A 14,280-nucleotide genomic window follows, 5' to 3' on the forward strand; every position below is an offset into this window, starting at 1 on the left:
TCAAGATTGCTTTGGCTATTCGAGGTTTTTTGTATTTCCATACAAATTGTGAAATTATTTGTTGTAGCTCTGTGAAAAATACCGCTGGTAGCTTGATAGAGATTGCATTGAATCTGTAGATTGCTTTGGGTAGTATACTCATTTTCAGTATATTGACTCTTCCAATCCGCAAACATGGTATATTTCTCCATCTATTAGTGTCCTCTTTGATTTCTTTCATCAGTGTTTTATAGTTTTCTATATATAGGTCTTTAGTTTCTTTAGGTAGATATATTCCTAAGTATTTTATTCTTTTTGTTGCAATGGTGAATGGAATTGTTTCATTTCTTTTTCTACTTTCACATTATTAGTGTATAGGAATGCAAGGGATTTCTGTGTGTTGATTTTATATCCTGCAACTTTGCTATATTCATTGATTAGTTCTAGTAATTTTCTGGTGGAGTCTTTAGAGTTTTCTATGTAGTAATAAATACTGTATGTAGTAATAAATACTGTATGTAGCAATAAATATTGTAAGATGGGGACAATTTGCCCTCCCAGAAAGTTAGCTATTTCGTTACATTCATAACAACAAATGCTATGATCTTCCTTTGATCCTTTAACCTTTGACCAAGTTTTGACCTTTTAACCTTATGACCGAGTTTTGATCTTTTAACCTTTTTCCAATATTTTGAATAAAAATTACTATCTCAATGTTTTAATTTGTATTTCCCTTTCAGTAAAACTGAACATTTTCTCAAATGTTTATTGTATATTTATGTCCTTTGAGCATTATTTCCCCTACTGGGTCATTTGCATTTTTTTTGGTATCTTAAAATTTTTTAAAATACACAAAAATAAAAAGAATGATATGAATTCCCAGATACTTATTACTCACATTCAAAAACTGAATCACTTTGCTGTATACCTAACACAACATTGTAAATCAAGTATATTTCAATAAAAAATTTTAAAATTAAAACCTTTTTATACCTGCTTTATATATTTTTTCTTCTTTTTCTGTTTGTATATTTTAGAACAAATTTCAAACAGCATGTCATTTTATCCTATGTAATTCATTCTTCTCTGAAAATATGGACATTTTCCAAAAGATATAGCCACAATGCCACTTTCACAAAAACAAAATTCATAACAGTTCTTTGATGTTCTCTAATACCCAGCCCATAGTCTGATTTCTTCAATTATCTCAAAAAATGTCCTTTTACATTTGGTTTGTTTAAATCTAGATCCAAACAAGATGCACACATTGTACTTGGTTATGTGTCTTTAATCTAAAACAGGCTCTCTCTCTATCTTTTTCTTCCTTCTATTGAGCTGTTGAAGAAATCAAGCCACTTGTATTGTTGAAAATCCTACATTCTCATTTGTCTCTTTGCTTATTTTTGTTGTTACTTTTTGGATGAGCTGCTGAGAGCACTGTTGGAAAGCTGCCTCCAGCTGTTAGCTCCTTCAGGGATTGCCTCAGATATGAAGTTGACTCACTCAAGGTAACAGAGCTTTCTGGGGGCAGCCCAAAGAAGGAGTATAAAGGCTTAACCATCTCAGCTCAGCTTGGGATAATTCTGAAGGGTCATTCTAACTTCAGATCTCTCTGTGGGGTTGGCTGAGGCTGTTATTGGGCCTGCAGCGCAGTTCAACTCCAGCCCCCACCCTCACTCCCTGTCAAGGCCTGCTCCTTTCACAGGTGTTAATCCAAAAGACATCTCTTAATAAGCATCTAGCGTGCTACATTCTGTCTTAGAGTTGGCTTCCTGGGGAACACAAATTATGACACTTGAGATTGAGTGTAACTCAGGAAAGCCAGCACTTCAATGGGATTTGGGATCTAGATCACTCACTGCCCAGTTGGCAAGGAGGTCCACATTGCAGAGGGGTAGGTAGAGAACGGATACATCTCTGCCACGAGGTGACACTCCTATCATTGTAGACTTTCACCAGGTGGTGAATTGTGATGGTATACTGGTAGAAGGGAACATATGATCTGCTGTGCTATACCACGTATTTGAGAAATACGATGAAATAGTAGCTGTGAGACCAATAGCATTCAGTGGTTGCTGCTGCTGCTGCTGCTGCTAAGTTGCTTCAGTCGTGTCCAACTCTGTGCAACCCCATAGACAGCAGCCCATCAGGCTCCTCCGTCCCTGGGATTCTCCAGGCAAGAACACTGGAGTGGGTTGCCATGTCCTTCTCCAATGCATGAAAGTGAAGAGTGAAAGTGAAGTCACTCAGTCGTGTCCAACTCTTAGTGACCCCATGGACTGTAGCCTACCAGGCTCCTCCACCCATGGGATTTTCCAGGCAAGAGTACTGGAGTGGGTCACCATTGCCTTCTCCAAAGATTAACTCCTAATGGAGACAGGTTTACTGCATCAAAATCAGGATGCTTCCTGGGGAAAGAATAGGACCCTGACATAAGTTTGGGGATGTCTAGAGGGATACCACCAAAATCTTGAATCCCCAGATTTCCCCGAACTCTCTAAGCCTGTAGAATTTGGCCTGATTTTCCTACATGTAATAGTCCCCACACCTCTTACTTGGGGATAATGCAGAACTTCTTCCCCAGAAGGCAAAACATGCATTTACTTCCCCTCTAGCCACTAAGCCTATAACAACAGTTAAGGCACAGCATGAACACGCTAGCCTTAATAAAGGAGGAAAGTAACAATGCTCCAAGTAGCTGCACAGCCTAGCTTGTATAGATTGGCAGGAGCTGGAAGAGTGCACATGAAACTGATTCTGTGAGTGCTTGATCAAGGGAGCTAGACTATAAGGTTGGAAAAAGGAGAGTTTATCAACGTGAGAACACAACCCTGGAAAATAGGATTGAATACCCTGGCAAGGATCACAAGAGTTAGTGCACTCACTAAAACAGCTTCTCAAAGTATAGAAAACATGATGATCCACACTAAATGAGGTCAAAATGCCAGCATTTCTATGGCAGTAATGGAATATGGGACGAAAAGATTTAGAAGTGGACATATTGGAGTGGATATACTGAAAGAGGGGGTGTCCCTCATGGGTCAGACAATAAAGAATCTATCTACAATGCAGGAGACCTGGGTTTGATCCCTGGGTTGGGAAGATCCCCTGGAGAAGGAAATGGCAACCCACTCCAGTATTCTTGCCTGGGGAATTCCATGCACAGAGGAGCCTGGTAGGCTACAGTCCATGAGGTCACAAAGGGTCAGACATGAATGAAAGACTAAAACATACTGAAAAAAAACTGGAAAACTCCAATAGAAGGACACAGGATACACCATTTACCACGGCCCTGAGGAACATGCTGTGAGAAGGATACACTGGCACTGCTAAGAAACGCAGTGGTGGTTCTCCTCTGTAGGTTAGGCCTGTCCGGAGGAGGGACTATTACAGAAGGCTCATTAAGGCAGTGGGCATTGTAGAGCTCGTGTAGGAGTTCATGATCAAGAGCTCAGGGCTCTTACCCTGAGGCTGAGTGTAACCATCAAAAAAGAGGTGGTTGCGATTATCATAATGAGTGCAAGGTTAATGGAGAAGCCTGAGGAGCCTAAAGTGAAGTGATGGAAATGGTAAATAGAATGCGGCATCCTACTGGAAGGATAAAAGAGCAGGGACAATAACTGTCCATACTGGTGAGGTTTTAACCAGTGCCCTTCTGTCTGGATTGAGCATTTGTAATCTTCCCTACAGACTGACCCCCAGCCATTTCTCCCTCTCAGCCCAGCACAACACTTTTGAAAGCCTTGCTTGGCCCTCACTCTTATTTGAATCAAGTCTTGGAACTTCTAAAAATGCCCATTTACTGCCTTCTTCTAAGGTGTGTTTGCATTGATCACTGAGGACGGCTTTCTTATCTCACCTTGCTATTCTTTGGAACTCTGCATTCAGATGCTTATATCTTTCCTTTTTTGCTTCGCTTTTCACTTCTTTTCTCAGCTATTTGTAAGGCCTCCCCAGACAGCCGTTTTGCTTTTTTGCATTTCTTTCCATGGGAATGGTCTTGATCCCTGTCTCCCGTACAATGTCATGAGCCTCATTCCATAGTTCATCAGGCACTCTATCAGATCTAGTCCTTTAATTCTATTTCTCACTTTCACTGTATAATCATAAGGGATTTGATTTAGGTCATATCTGAATGGTCTAGTGGTTTTCCCCACTATCTTCAATTTAAGTCTGAATTTGGCAATAAGGAGTTCATGATCTAAGCCACAGTCAGCTCCTGGTCTTGTTTTTGCTGACTGTACAGAGCTTCTCCATTTTTGGCTGCAAAGAATATAATCAATCTGATTTTGGTGTTGACCATCTGGTGATGTCCATGTGTAGAGTCTTCTCTTGTGTTGTTGGAAGAGGGTGTTTGCTATGACCAGTGTGTTCTCTTGGCAAAACTCTATTAGCCTTTGCCCTGCTTCATTTCATATTGCAAGGCCAAATTTGCCTCTTACCCCAGGTGTTTCTTGACTTCCTACTTTTGCATTCCAGTCCCCTATAATGAAAAGGACATCTTTTTGGGGTGTTAGTTCTAAAAGGTCTTGTAGGTCTTCATAGAACCATTTAACTTCAGCTTCTTCAGCGTTACTGGTTGGGGCATAGACTTGGATTACCGTGATATTGAATGGTTTGCCTTGGAGACGAACAGAGATCATTCTGTCATTTTTGAGATTGCATCCAAGTACTGCATTTCAGGCTCTTTTGTTGACCATGATGGCTACTCCATTTCTTCTGAGGGATTCCTGCCTGCAGTAGTAGATGTAATGGTCATCTGAGTTAAATTCACCCATTCCAGTCCATTTTAGTTCACTGATTCCTAGAATGTCGACGTTCACCCTTGCCATCTCCTGTTTGACTACTTCCAATTTGCCTTGATTCATGGACCTGACATTCCAGGTTCCTATGCAATATTGCTCTTTACAGTATCAGACCTTGCTTCTATCACCAGTCACATCCACAACTGGGTATTGTTTTTGCTTTGGCTCCACCCCTTCATTCTTTCTGGAGTTATTTCTCCACTGATCTCCAGTAGCATAATGGGCACCTACCGACTTGGGGAGTTCCTCTTTCAGTATCCTATCATTTTGCCTTTTCACACTGTTCATGGGGTTCTCAAGGCAAGAATACTGAAGTGGTTTGCCATTCCCTTCACCAAATAGAGGAAAACAACAGACTGGGAAAGACTAGAGATCTCTTCAAGAAAATTAGAGATACCAAGGGAACATTTCATGCAAAGATGGGCTTGATAAAGGACAGGAGTGGTATGGACCTAACAGAAACAGAAGATATAAAGAAGAGGTGGCAAGAATACACAGAAGAACTGTACAAAAAAGATCTTCACGACTCAGATAATCACTCACCTAGAACCAGATATCCTGGAATGTGAAGTCAAGTGGGCCTTAGAAAGCATCACTATGAACAAAGCTAGTGGAGGTGATGGAATTCCAGTGGAGCTATTTCAAATCCTGGAAGATGATGCTGTGAAAGTGCTGCACTCAATATACCAGCAAATTTGGAAAACTCAGCAGTGGCCACAGGACTGGAAAAGGTCAGTTTTCATTCCAATTACAAAGAAAGGCAATGCCAAAGAATGCTCAAACTACTGCACAATTGCACTCATCCCACACACTAGTAAAGTAATGTTGAAAATTCTCCACGCCAGGCTTCAGCAATACATGAACCATGCACCTCCAGATGTTCAAGCTGGATTTAGAAAAGGCAGAGGAACCAGAGATCAAATTGCCAACATCTGCTGGATCATGGAAAAAACAAGAGAGTTCTGGAAAAACATCTATTTCTGTTTTATTGACTATGCCAAAGCCTTTGACTGTGTGGATCACAATAAACTGTGGAAAATTCTGAAAAAGATGGGAATACCAGACCACCTGACCTGCCTCTTGAGAAACCTGTATGCTGGTCAGGAAGCAACAGTTAGAACTGGACATGGAACAACAGGCTGGTTCCAAATAGGAAAAGGAGTCCATCAAGGCTATATATTGTCACCCTGCTTATTTAACTTATATGCAGAGTACATCATGAGAAACGCTGGACTGGAAGAAACACAAGCTGGAATCAAGATTACCAGGAGAAATATCACTAACCTCAGATATGCAGATGACACCACCCTTATGGCAGAAAGTGAAGAGGAACTAAAAAGCTTCTTGATGAAAGTGAAAGAGGAGAGTAAAAAAGTTGCCTTAAAGCTCAACATTCAGAAAACTAAGATCATGGCATCTGGTCCCATCACTTCATGGGAAATAGATGGGGAAACAGTGGAAACAGTGGCTGACTTTATTTTTTGGGGCTCCAAAATCACTGCAGATGATGATTGCAGCCATGACATTAAAAGACACTTACTCCTTGGAAGGAAAGTTATGACCAACCTAGATAGCATATTAAAAGGCAGAGACATTACTTTGCCAACAAAGGTCCCTCTCGTCAAGGCTATGGTTTTTCCAGTAGTCGTGTATGAATGTGAGAGTTGGACTGTGAAGAAAGCTGAGCCCTGAAGAATTGATGCTTTTGAACTGTGGTGTTGGAGACTCTTGAGAGTCCCTTGGACTGCAAGGAGATCCAACCAGTCCATTCTAAAGGAGATCAGTCCTGGGTGTTCTTTGGAAGGAATGATGCTAAAGCTGAAACTCCAATACTTTGGCCACCTGATGCGAAGAGGTGACTCATTGGAAAAGACTCTGATGCTGGGAGGGTTTGGGGGCAGGAGGAGAAGGGGACAACAGAGGATGAGATGACTGGATGGCATCACTGACTCGATGGACATGAGTTTTAGTGAACTCCGGGAGATGATGATGGACAGGGAGGCCTGGTGTGCTGTGATTCATGGGGTCACAGAGTGTCAGACACTACTGAGTGAGTGAACTGAACTGAACTGAAGGTGTGTGGTCCACTCGTCTTTTCTTGCTGTGGGGCTTTGTGAATGCTGTGCTAAGTATTGGTGTGTTTACTACTTGGGGGATTTGTTGTTTAAACAAAAGCTTTGTGACTCCCTAAGCACTTGGCTTCCTGATTGTCAGCTAGGGTCAGAGGCCTCCTCTCAGCCCCTCTCCAGCTCCCCAAGACAGAAGGTTGATCCTGAGGGGCTCGGGGAGCTGCTGAAAGTCTAGGTTTGGCCTCCTCTGGGTCTCACTGCCTCTGCACAGCAATAAACAAAAGCAGCAAAGGAATCCATACAAATTCTATCACTGTGGCTCCACAGGGCTGTAAACAGGCCATAATATGAGGTTTCACATACTTCACCACCAAACAAGCTGCAGCAGATCCTGCAGGTGGGCACAGCATGGATGCCTGTTGGGAGCCCCTGGGTCTTGTTGCAAAATGAGGAGCAGGGAATTGCTTCAGCAGGGTTTGGTGTGCCTCTGAAAACCCCTAGCACACCTCTCTGTCTTGGGGCAGAACTTAGTTCTGAAGGCTAGCCCTACATGGTCCAAAGCCTTGGATTCCAAGCCCTGAGCCACCTACATTATTTTTATTATTTCAGCCTGCTCCAGGTTGAGTTCCTTAGCCATAAACCCATGCAAGTGGAGGAGCCCCCCAGGGAGCCAGGAAGGCACCTCCCATTTTCACCCTGCAGAAGAACCTGTAACAGCACTAATTGCTCCACCTGCACAAACTCTTTGCCCTGCAGGGTGCTCCTGGGGCAGGAGAGACATTTCTCCTAGCAACCTTTGACCCACCCTCTAAGGTCACTTGTCCCAAATCCCTGGATGGATGTTACAGAGAAAGAGCCTAAGAGGAATCAATCAGTGTGGGAAGTCAGCCAGGTGTGATAGAAAGGTCCAGAGTCAGAAGACATGGGCTCCTGTCCTGACTCCACTGAATTGTCCTGTGACTTAGGGAAGCATCATGGGCTGTGTTCTCAGGAAAACAGTGTGACACAAGCTTTGTGGGCAGGAGGTTTCTTGGGGAGCACTGTCAGAATCAACACTCATGAGGAGTGAAGAAAGCAGGACCAGGGAGAGGAGGAAGTTGAACTGTAGCGCAGCCCCTCAGAATTGTCCTAAATGGTGGTAAAGGAGCCAGGGCTTTATGTCCCTGCATTGACCAGTCACTAGATGCAGGCTGCCACCTGGGATTGGTGCATGGCCTTGGGCATGGTGGCTCCCTTCAGCTGCAGGTCATTTCCTGCAAGGGGCCTAGCTGTGTGCTGTCAAATCACCAACAGGCTGAGGGCTCCAGCACTGAAGAGGGGGGATGGTGCAGAGCTGGGGAGTGCCCCACAGCATCCTTCCAGCAAGTTACTTCCCTTCTCTGGGACCCAGTGTTCTCATCTGTCAGATTCCAGCTCCAGGGCTCTGATTCCATCAAGCCACTCTCTCTGCTCTTACTAACACCTCCCTTTCTCTTAGGCTACACACAATTTAACATCCCACTCCTTCTACAATGTCTGTAGCACCTTCTTCTTGACTGTCAGTTCAGTTCAGTTCAGTCGCTCAATCATGTCCGACTCTTGGCAACCCCATGAACCACAGCATACCAGGCCTCCCTGTCCATCACCAACTCCCGGAGTCCACCCAAACTCATGTCCATCGAGTCGGTGATGCCATCCAGCCATCTCATCCTCTGTCATTTCCTTTTCCTCCCACCTTCAATCTTTCCCAGCATCAGGGTCTTTTCCAATGAGTCAGTTCTTCGCATCAGGTGGCCAGATTATTGGAGTTTCAGCTTCAGCATCAGTCCTTCCAATGAATATTCAGGACTGATTTCCTTTATGATGGACTGGTTGGATCTCCTTGCAGTTCAAGGGACTCTCAAGAGTCTTCTCCAGCACCACAGTTCAAAAGTATCAATTCTTTGGCACTCAGCTTTCTTCACAGTCCAACTCTCACATCCATACATGACTACTGGAAAAACCATAGCGTTGACTAGACCTTTCTTGGCAAAGTAATGTCCCTGCTTTTGAATATGCTATCTAGGTTGGTCATAACTTTCCTTCCAAGGAGTAAGCATCTTTTAATTTCATGGCTGCAATCACCATCTGCAGTGATTTTGGAGCCCCCCCACCCCAAAATAGTCTCTCACTGTTTCCACTGTTTCCCATCTATTTACCATGAAGTGATGGGACCAGATGCCATAATCTTAGTTTTTTGAATGTTAAGTTTTAACCCAGCTTTTTCACTCTCCTCTTTCACTTTCATCAAGAGGCTCTTTTAGTTCCTCTTCACTTTCTGCCATCAGGGTGGTGTCATCTGCGTATCTGAGGTTATTGATATTTCTCCCAGCAATCTTGATTCCAGGTTTTGCTTCATCCAGCCCAGTGTTTCTCATGATGTACTCTGCATGTAAGTTAAATAAGCAGGGTGACAATATACAGCCTTGACGTACTCCTTTCCCGATTTGGAACCAGTCCGTTGTTTCATGTCCAGTTCTTTTCTTTTTTAAATTTAACTGGAGGCTAATTACTTTACAATATTGTAGTGGTTTTTGCCATACATTGATATGAATCAGCCACGGGTGTACATGTGTTCCCCATCCTGAACCCCCCTCCCACATCCCTCTCCATCCCATCCCTCTGGGTTATCCCAGTGCACCAGCCCTGAGCACCCTGTCTCATGCATCAAACCTGGACTGGCAATCTGTTTCGCATATAATAATATACATGTTTCAGTGCTAGTCTCTCAGATCATCCCACCCTCGCCTTCTCCCACAGAGTCCAAAAGACTGTTCTATACATCTGTGTCTCTTTTGCTGTCTCACATACAGGGTTATTGGTACCATCTTTCTAAATTCCATATATATGCGTTAGTATATTGTATTGGTGTTTTTCTTTCTGGCTTACTTCACTCTGTATAAAAGGCTCCAGTTTCATCCACCTCATTAGAACTGATTCAAATGTATTCTTTTTAATGGCTGTGTAATATTCCTTTGTGTATATGTACCACTGCTTTCTTATCCATTCATCTGCTGATGGACATCTAGGTTGCTTCCATGTCCTGGCTATTATAAACAGTGCTGTGATGAACATTGGGGTACATGTGTCTCTTTCAATTCTGGTTTCCTCAGTGTGTATGGCCAGCAGTGGGATTCCTGGGTCATATGGCACGTCTATTTCCAGTTTTTAAAGGAATCTCCACACTGTTCTCCATAGTGGCTGTACTAGTTTGCATTCCCACCCACAGTGTAAGAGGGTTCCCTTTTCTCCACACGCTCTCCAGCATTTATGTTTGTAGATTTTTGGATTGCAGCCATTCTGACTGGCATGAAATGGTACCTCATTGTGGTTTTGATTTGCATTTCTCTGATAATGAGTGATGTTGAGCATCTTTTCATGTGTTTGTTAGCCATCTATATGCCTTCTTTGGAGAAATGTCTGTTTAGTTCTTTGGCCCATGTTTTTATTGGCTCATTTTTTTTTTCTGGAATTCAGCTGCAGGAGTTGCTTGTATATTTTTGAGATTAGTTCTTTGTCAGTTGCTTCATTTGCTATTATTTTCTCCCATTCTGAAGGCTGTCTTTTCACCTTGCTTATAGTTTCCTTGGTTGTGCAAAAGCTTTTAAGTTTAATTAGGTCCCATTTGTTTAATTTTGCTTTCATTTCCATTACTCTGGGAGGTGGGTCATAGAGGATCTTGCTGTGATTTATGTCAGAGAGTGTTTTGCCTATGTTCTTCTCTAGTTTTATAGTTTCTGGTCTTACGTTTAGATCTTTAATCCATTTTGAGTTTATTTTTGTGTATGGTGTTAGAAAGTGTTCTAGTTTCATTCTTGTACAAGTGGTTGACCAGTTTTCCCAGCACCACTTGTTAAAGAGATTGTCTTTTCTCCATTTCCATGTCCAGTTCTAACTGTTGCTTCCTGACCTGCATACAGATTTCTCAGGAGGCAGGTCAGGTGGTCTGGTATTCCCATCTCTTTAAGAATTTTCCACAATTTGTGGTGATCCACACAGTTTGTGGTGATCCTTGACTGTGATAAAGTGCAAATGCCTTGGGTGACTTTCAAGGTCCTTCACAATCTAGTCCCAACCTACCCCTTCAGCCTCCCTCCTCATTACTTATTCTCCATGGCAGATATTTTGTTTCTATTATGATATCCCTGAAAACACTCTCCCTTGTTTCCTCTGCTCTTTCAGTGAGGATGCATTCATGAGCAGGGTATAGTGGAAAGGACTTTGGAGCCAGACCTCAACTCAGATCCAGCTCTTATCAGTTGTGTGACCTTAGGCAGGTCATGAGCTCTTTGAGGCTCATCTGAAAAAAATGAAGACTTTTAAAAAAATTGATGTCTTCTTCCATTTGTTTGTTGTGAGAAGCAAATGAAGTAACATGTAAAGGGCCTACGGCAAGCCTCTTCCCTTTGTTGAAATAGCTGAATGTAAATAACATCATCCATATATATTAGTTTCAAATATACTTAGAATGAGTAAATACTGTATATAATTTGGTGCTTTTCTCAGTAATCCTTAACTCTACAAAAATCCAGTCAGTCAGAATTTTTAGTCTGGTACCAAGTAAATTCCCAGTCTCTGCTCAGGCTCTCCTGATCTACATCTTTCTCAGCAGCCTCTCTACCTCAGTCATAAGAACCCAGAAGCCTTTTTATTCTCTTGGCCAAGAGGCATCGGTCAGCATCCCCTGGGAACTTGCTGGGAACTGACATTCTCAGCCACCACCACCCTAGACCTACCACCCCAAAGTTCAGGGTAGGGGGGCCCAGCAATCTGGGGTTTTCCAACCACCCCTGCCCCAGGGGATTCTGACACATGCTCAGTCTGAGAACCACCCTTGCTCAGCAGCAGGGAATTAATCTTAGGCCACATTTCCTTAGGTTTATTTGTGTCTCAGGTCCCTCCACCATCCAGAAAGAGGGAGGCATGAGGACAGGAGTTAGACAACCCCAGAAGAGACCAGGCCTTTGACAGGAGTCCTGGCTCTAACCTGTGCTCTTCGGCCACTGTAGGAGCCCCAGGAGCCGGTTGCTGAGCTCTGCCCAAGGCCCGGCCTCACTGAGCTAGAACCTCCTCTGGGTCACATGCTGATCAAGTTTTTCCAGGACCAGAGACTCCTGACTTTAGGCTGACTCAGCACAACCCCAAAAGCAGTGGTTCTCAGAAGTGTGGTCCCCAGACCAATAGCATTAGTTCCACCTGGGAACATGCTAGCATGAAAATTCTCAGGCCCTGCCCCAGAGCCATAGGTGACTTTGATTCAGGTTCAGCTTTGAGAACCATTGGCCTCAACTTTGCAAACTAGTTTAACTTCGTTTGCTTTCTCAACCGCCCCATTTTCTGGCTACTTCTTTCTTCCCTATTACGTGGAAGATAAAAAGGAAGACAAAATATATTTATTGAGAGGATATATAAAACCCTATTTCCTAATTAAAAGGAACTCCCTTTCCACTTTAGTCTTTGACTTTGTTCTGACCAGTCACTTCAAAAGGACCCATAGCTGGTCTAACTTGATTTACATTTAGTACATATTTCTCCAGTGGCTTGTTGCTAGTGATAAAAGCACATGAAATAAAACGTTTGGAATACAATATGAATAAGCATTTTTGAACAGAGATTTAGTTTCATTGCAGCCACTGACATGATGTGCTTTACAGTTCTAATATCAATTGTGAAGACTTGGGAAAGGCAAACAGATTTCAGAAAATAAAGAAAAAAAGGGCAGAGGTGGGGGAGATATACTCTCCAATTGTCATATCAATTAGAGATCTAAATAGATCTAAAGAGCTAAATTAGGCAGGCAGTTTTACAGCAAGGGAACAGGGGAATGCAGTGCTAGAGCATAATTAAGCTATGAAGTCCTCACCAGGGAAGGAGAGGCTGGAGGACAGCAGGGCTGGCTAAGGGCCTGGATAGGAGAGACCAGCGATGAGGGGTGGTAGGGGGCTCAGAGGTGGAAGCTTAGAGGGCAAATCAGGGCCAGGGGCTCAGACCTACGGCATGGGCGACTAATAGGACTTCCCGGCCAGAATGATGGCTCCACAAAGTCTTGCTTGGAGTGGAGTCGGCACTATCCCCTCCCCACCATGTACCTGCCAGTCTGAGGACGATGGCAGGAACAAAATGCTAAATGAGAGACTTCCCTGGTTAAGATTCCTTGCTTCCACTGCAGGGGGCACAGGTTCAATCCTTGGTCGGGGAACTAAGATCCCACATGCCTCAGCCAAAAATCAAAAAACACCAAATGGGCCTCTTGTTCTCCCTCCCAGGGCCCCCAGACCTCCCCCTCACTCAGTCAGGTCTGTGGCCGCTCCATCCCTTTTCCCAGGTGTGGGGAACATGGTTGCTTTCCTCCAGCTCAATGCCAGGCATAAGCCCTTCCTGCAGAAAGGCTTGGTTGGCTTATAAGTGAACTCTTCCTCCTTCTTTCTCTTCCCAGGGTCTTCTCAGAGGCCTGAGTGGACCTGCCTGAGACTGGCGCCTTGGTCAGCACAGAGCACGTGTGCTCTGTGATCATGGTTTCTGATTTCCCGTCATAACCAACCTGGGCGCCTACCTCCTGGCTCCTACCTGACAAGAATCCCAGAGCATCTCAGGGGGAAGGAGAGGGTAGCTGTAGCTATGGGAGGGGGTACCTATGGTGGGGGTTGGGTTCTTCAGACCAGGCAGGTGTGTGCCGTTAGCTCATCTGAAGCTGGCTGTGCTGGGAGAGCTCATGGTGCCAGCTGGCCATTGTGTCAGTCATCAGTCAACTGTGAATCAAGGAGATGTGGTCCCTGGGTCCATGGGGTTCAGGGGGAGGGAGGCCCTTGTCTAACCTATGTGCATATGACTAGATAAGTAGCTTATTAGCTTAGCCAGGTGGGGCTTGTCCCACGTATGTGTATGTGCTGTGCATGGGAGGTACTTAAATGGTATGAAACACAGTGGTATAGGCATTTGTCAAAGTCATCAAATGATGGTACCCTTAAGATTTGTACATTTCACTGTATGAAAATTTTACCTAAAATAAGAACTGTAAACAAACATCGATCTCTAATGAGATGCATATTGAATTGTTTCAACAGACATGTCCTGGTGTTTACAGCTTACTTTGAAATGCATCCAAGAATTAAATGGCTTGATACATGCATAGAAGAATGGAATGGATAAATACATGACAAAGCAAATATAATACAATGTCAAGTTTAGAACCTAGTTGGTGTCTACATGAGTGTTCACCGTATCATACCTTAAACTTTTATAAGTTTGAAGTATTTTCCATAATGGAATAGTGGGAAAAATAATGCTGTATTTGGCATGAGAATGTGAAAGTTAGTGTCATTCTTAAAGACTTAAGCATGCAGGGGTGTTAGACTCTGTCACATCTATATTTAATTCACCAATCTTACCCACAGGGAAAAAGATAGATC

The sequence above is a fragment of the Oryx dammah genome, unplaced genomic scaffold, assembly GCF_014754425.2.
Source record: "Oryx dammah isolate SB20612 unplaced genomic scaffold, SCBI_Odam_1.1 HiC_scaffold_23, whole genome shotgun sequence".
NCBI classification, from domain to species: Eukaryota; Metazoa; Chordata; class Mammalia; order Artiodactyla; family Bovidae; genus Oryx; species Oryx dammah.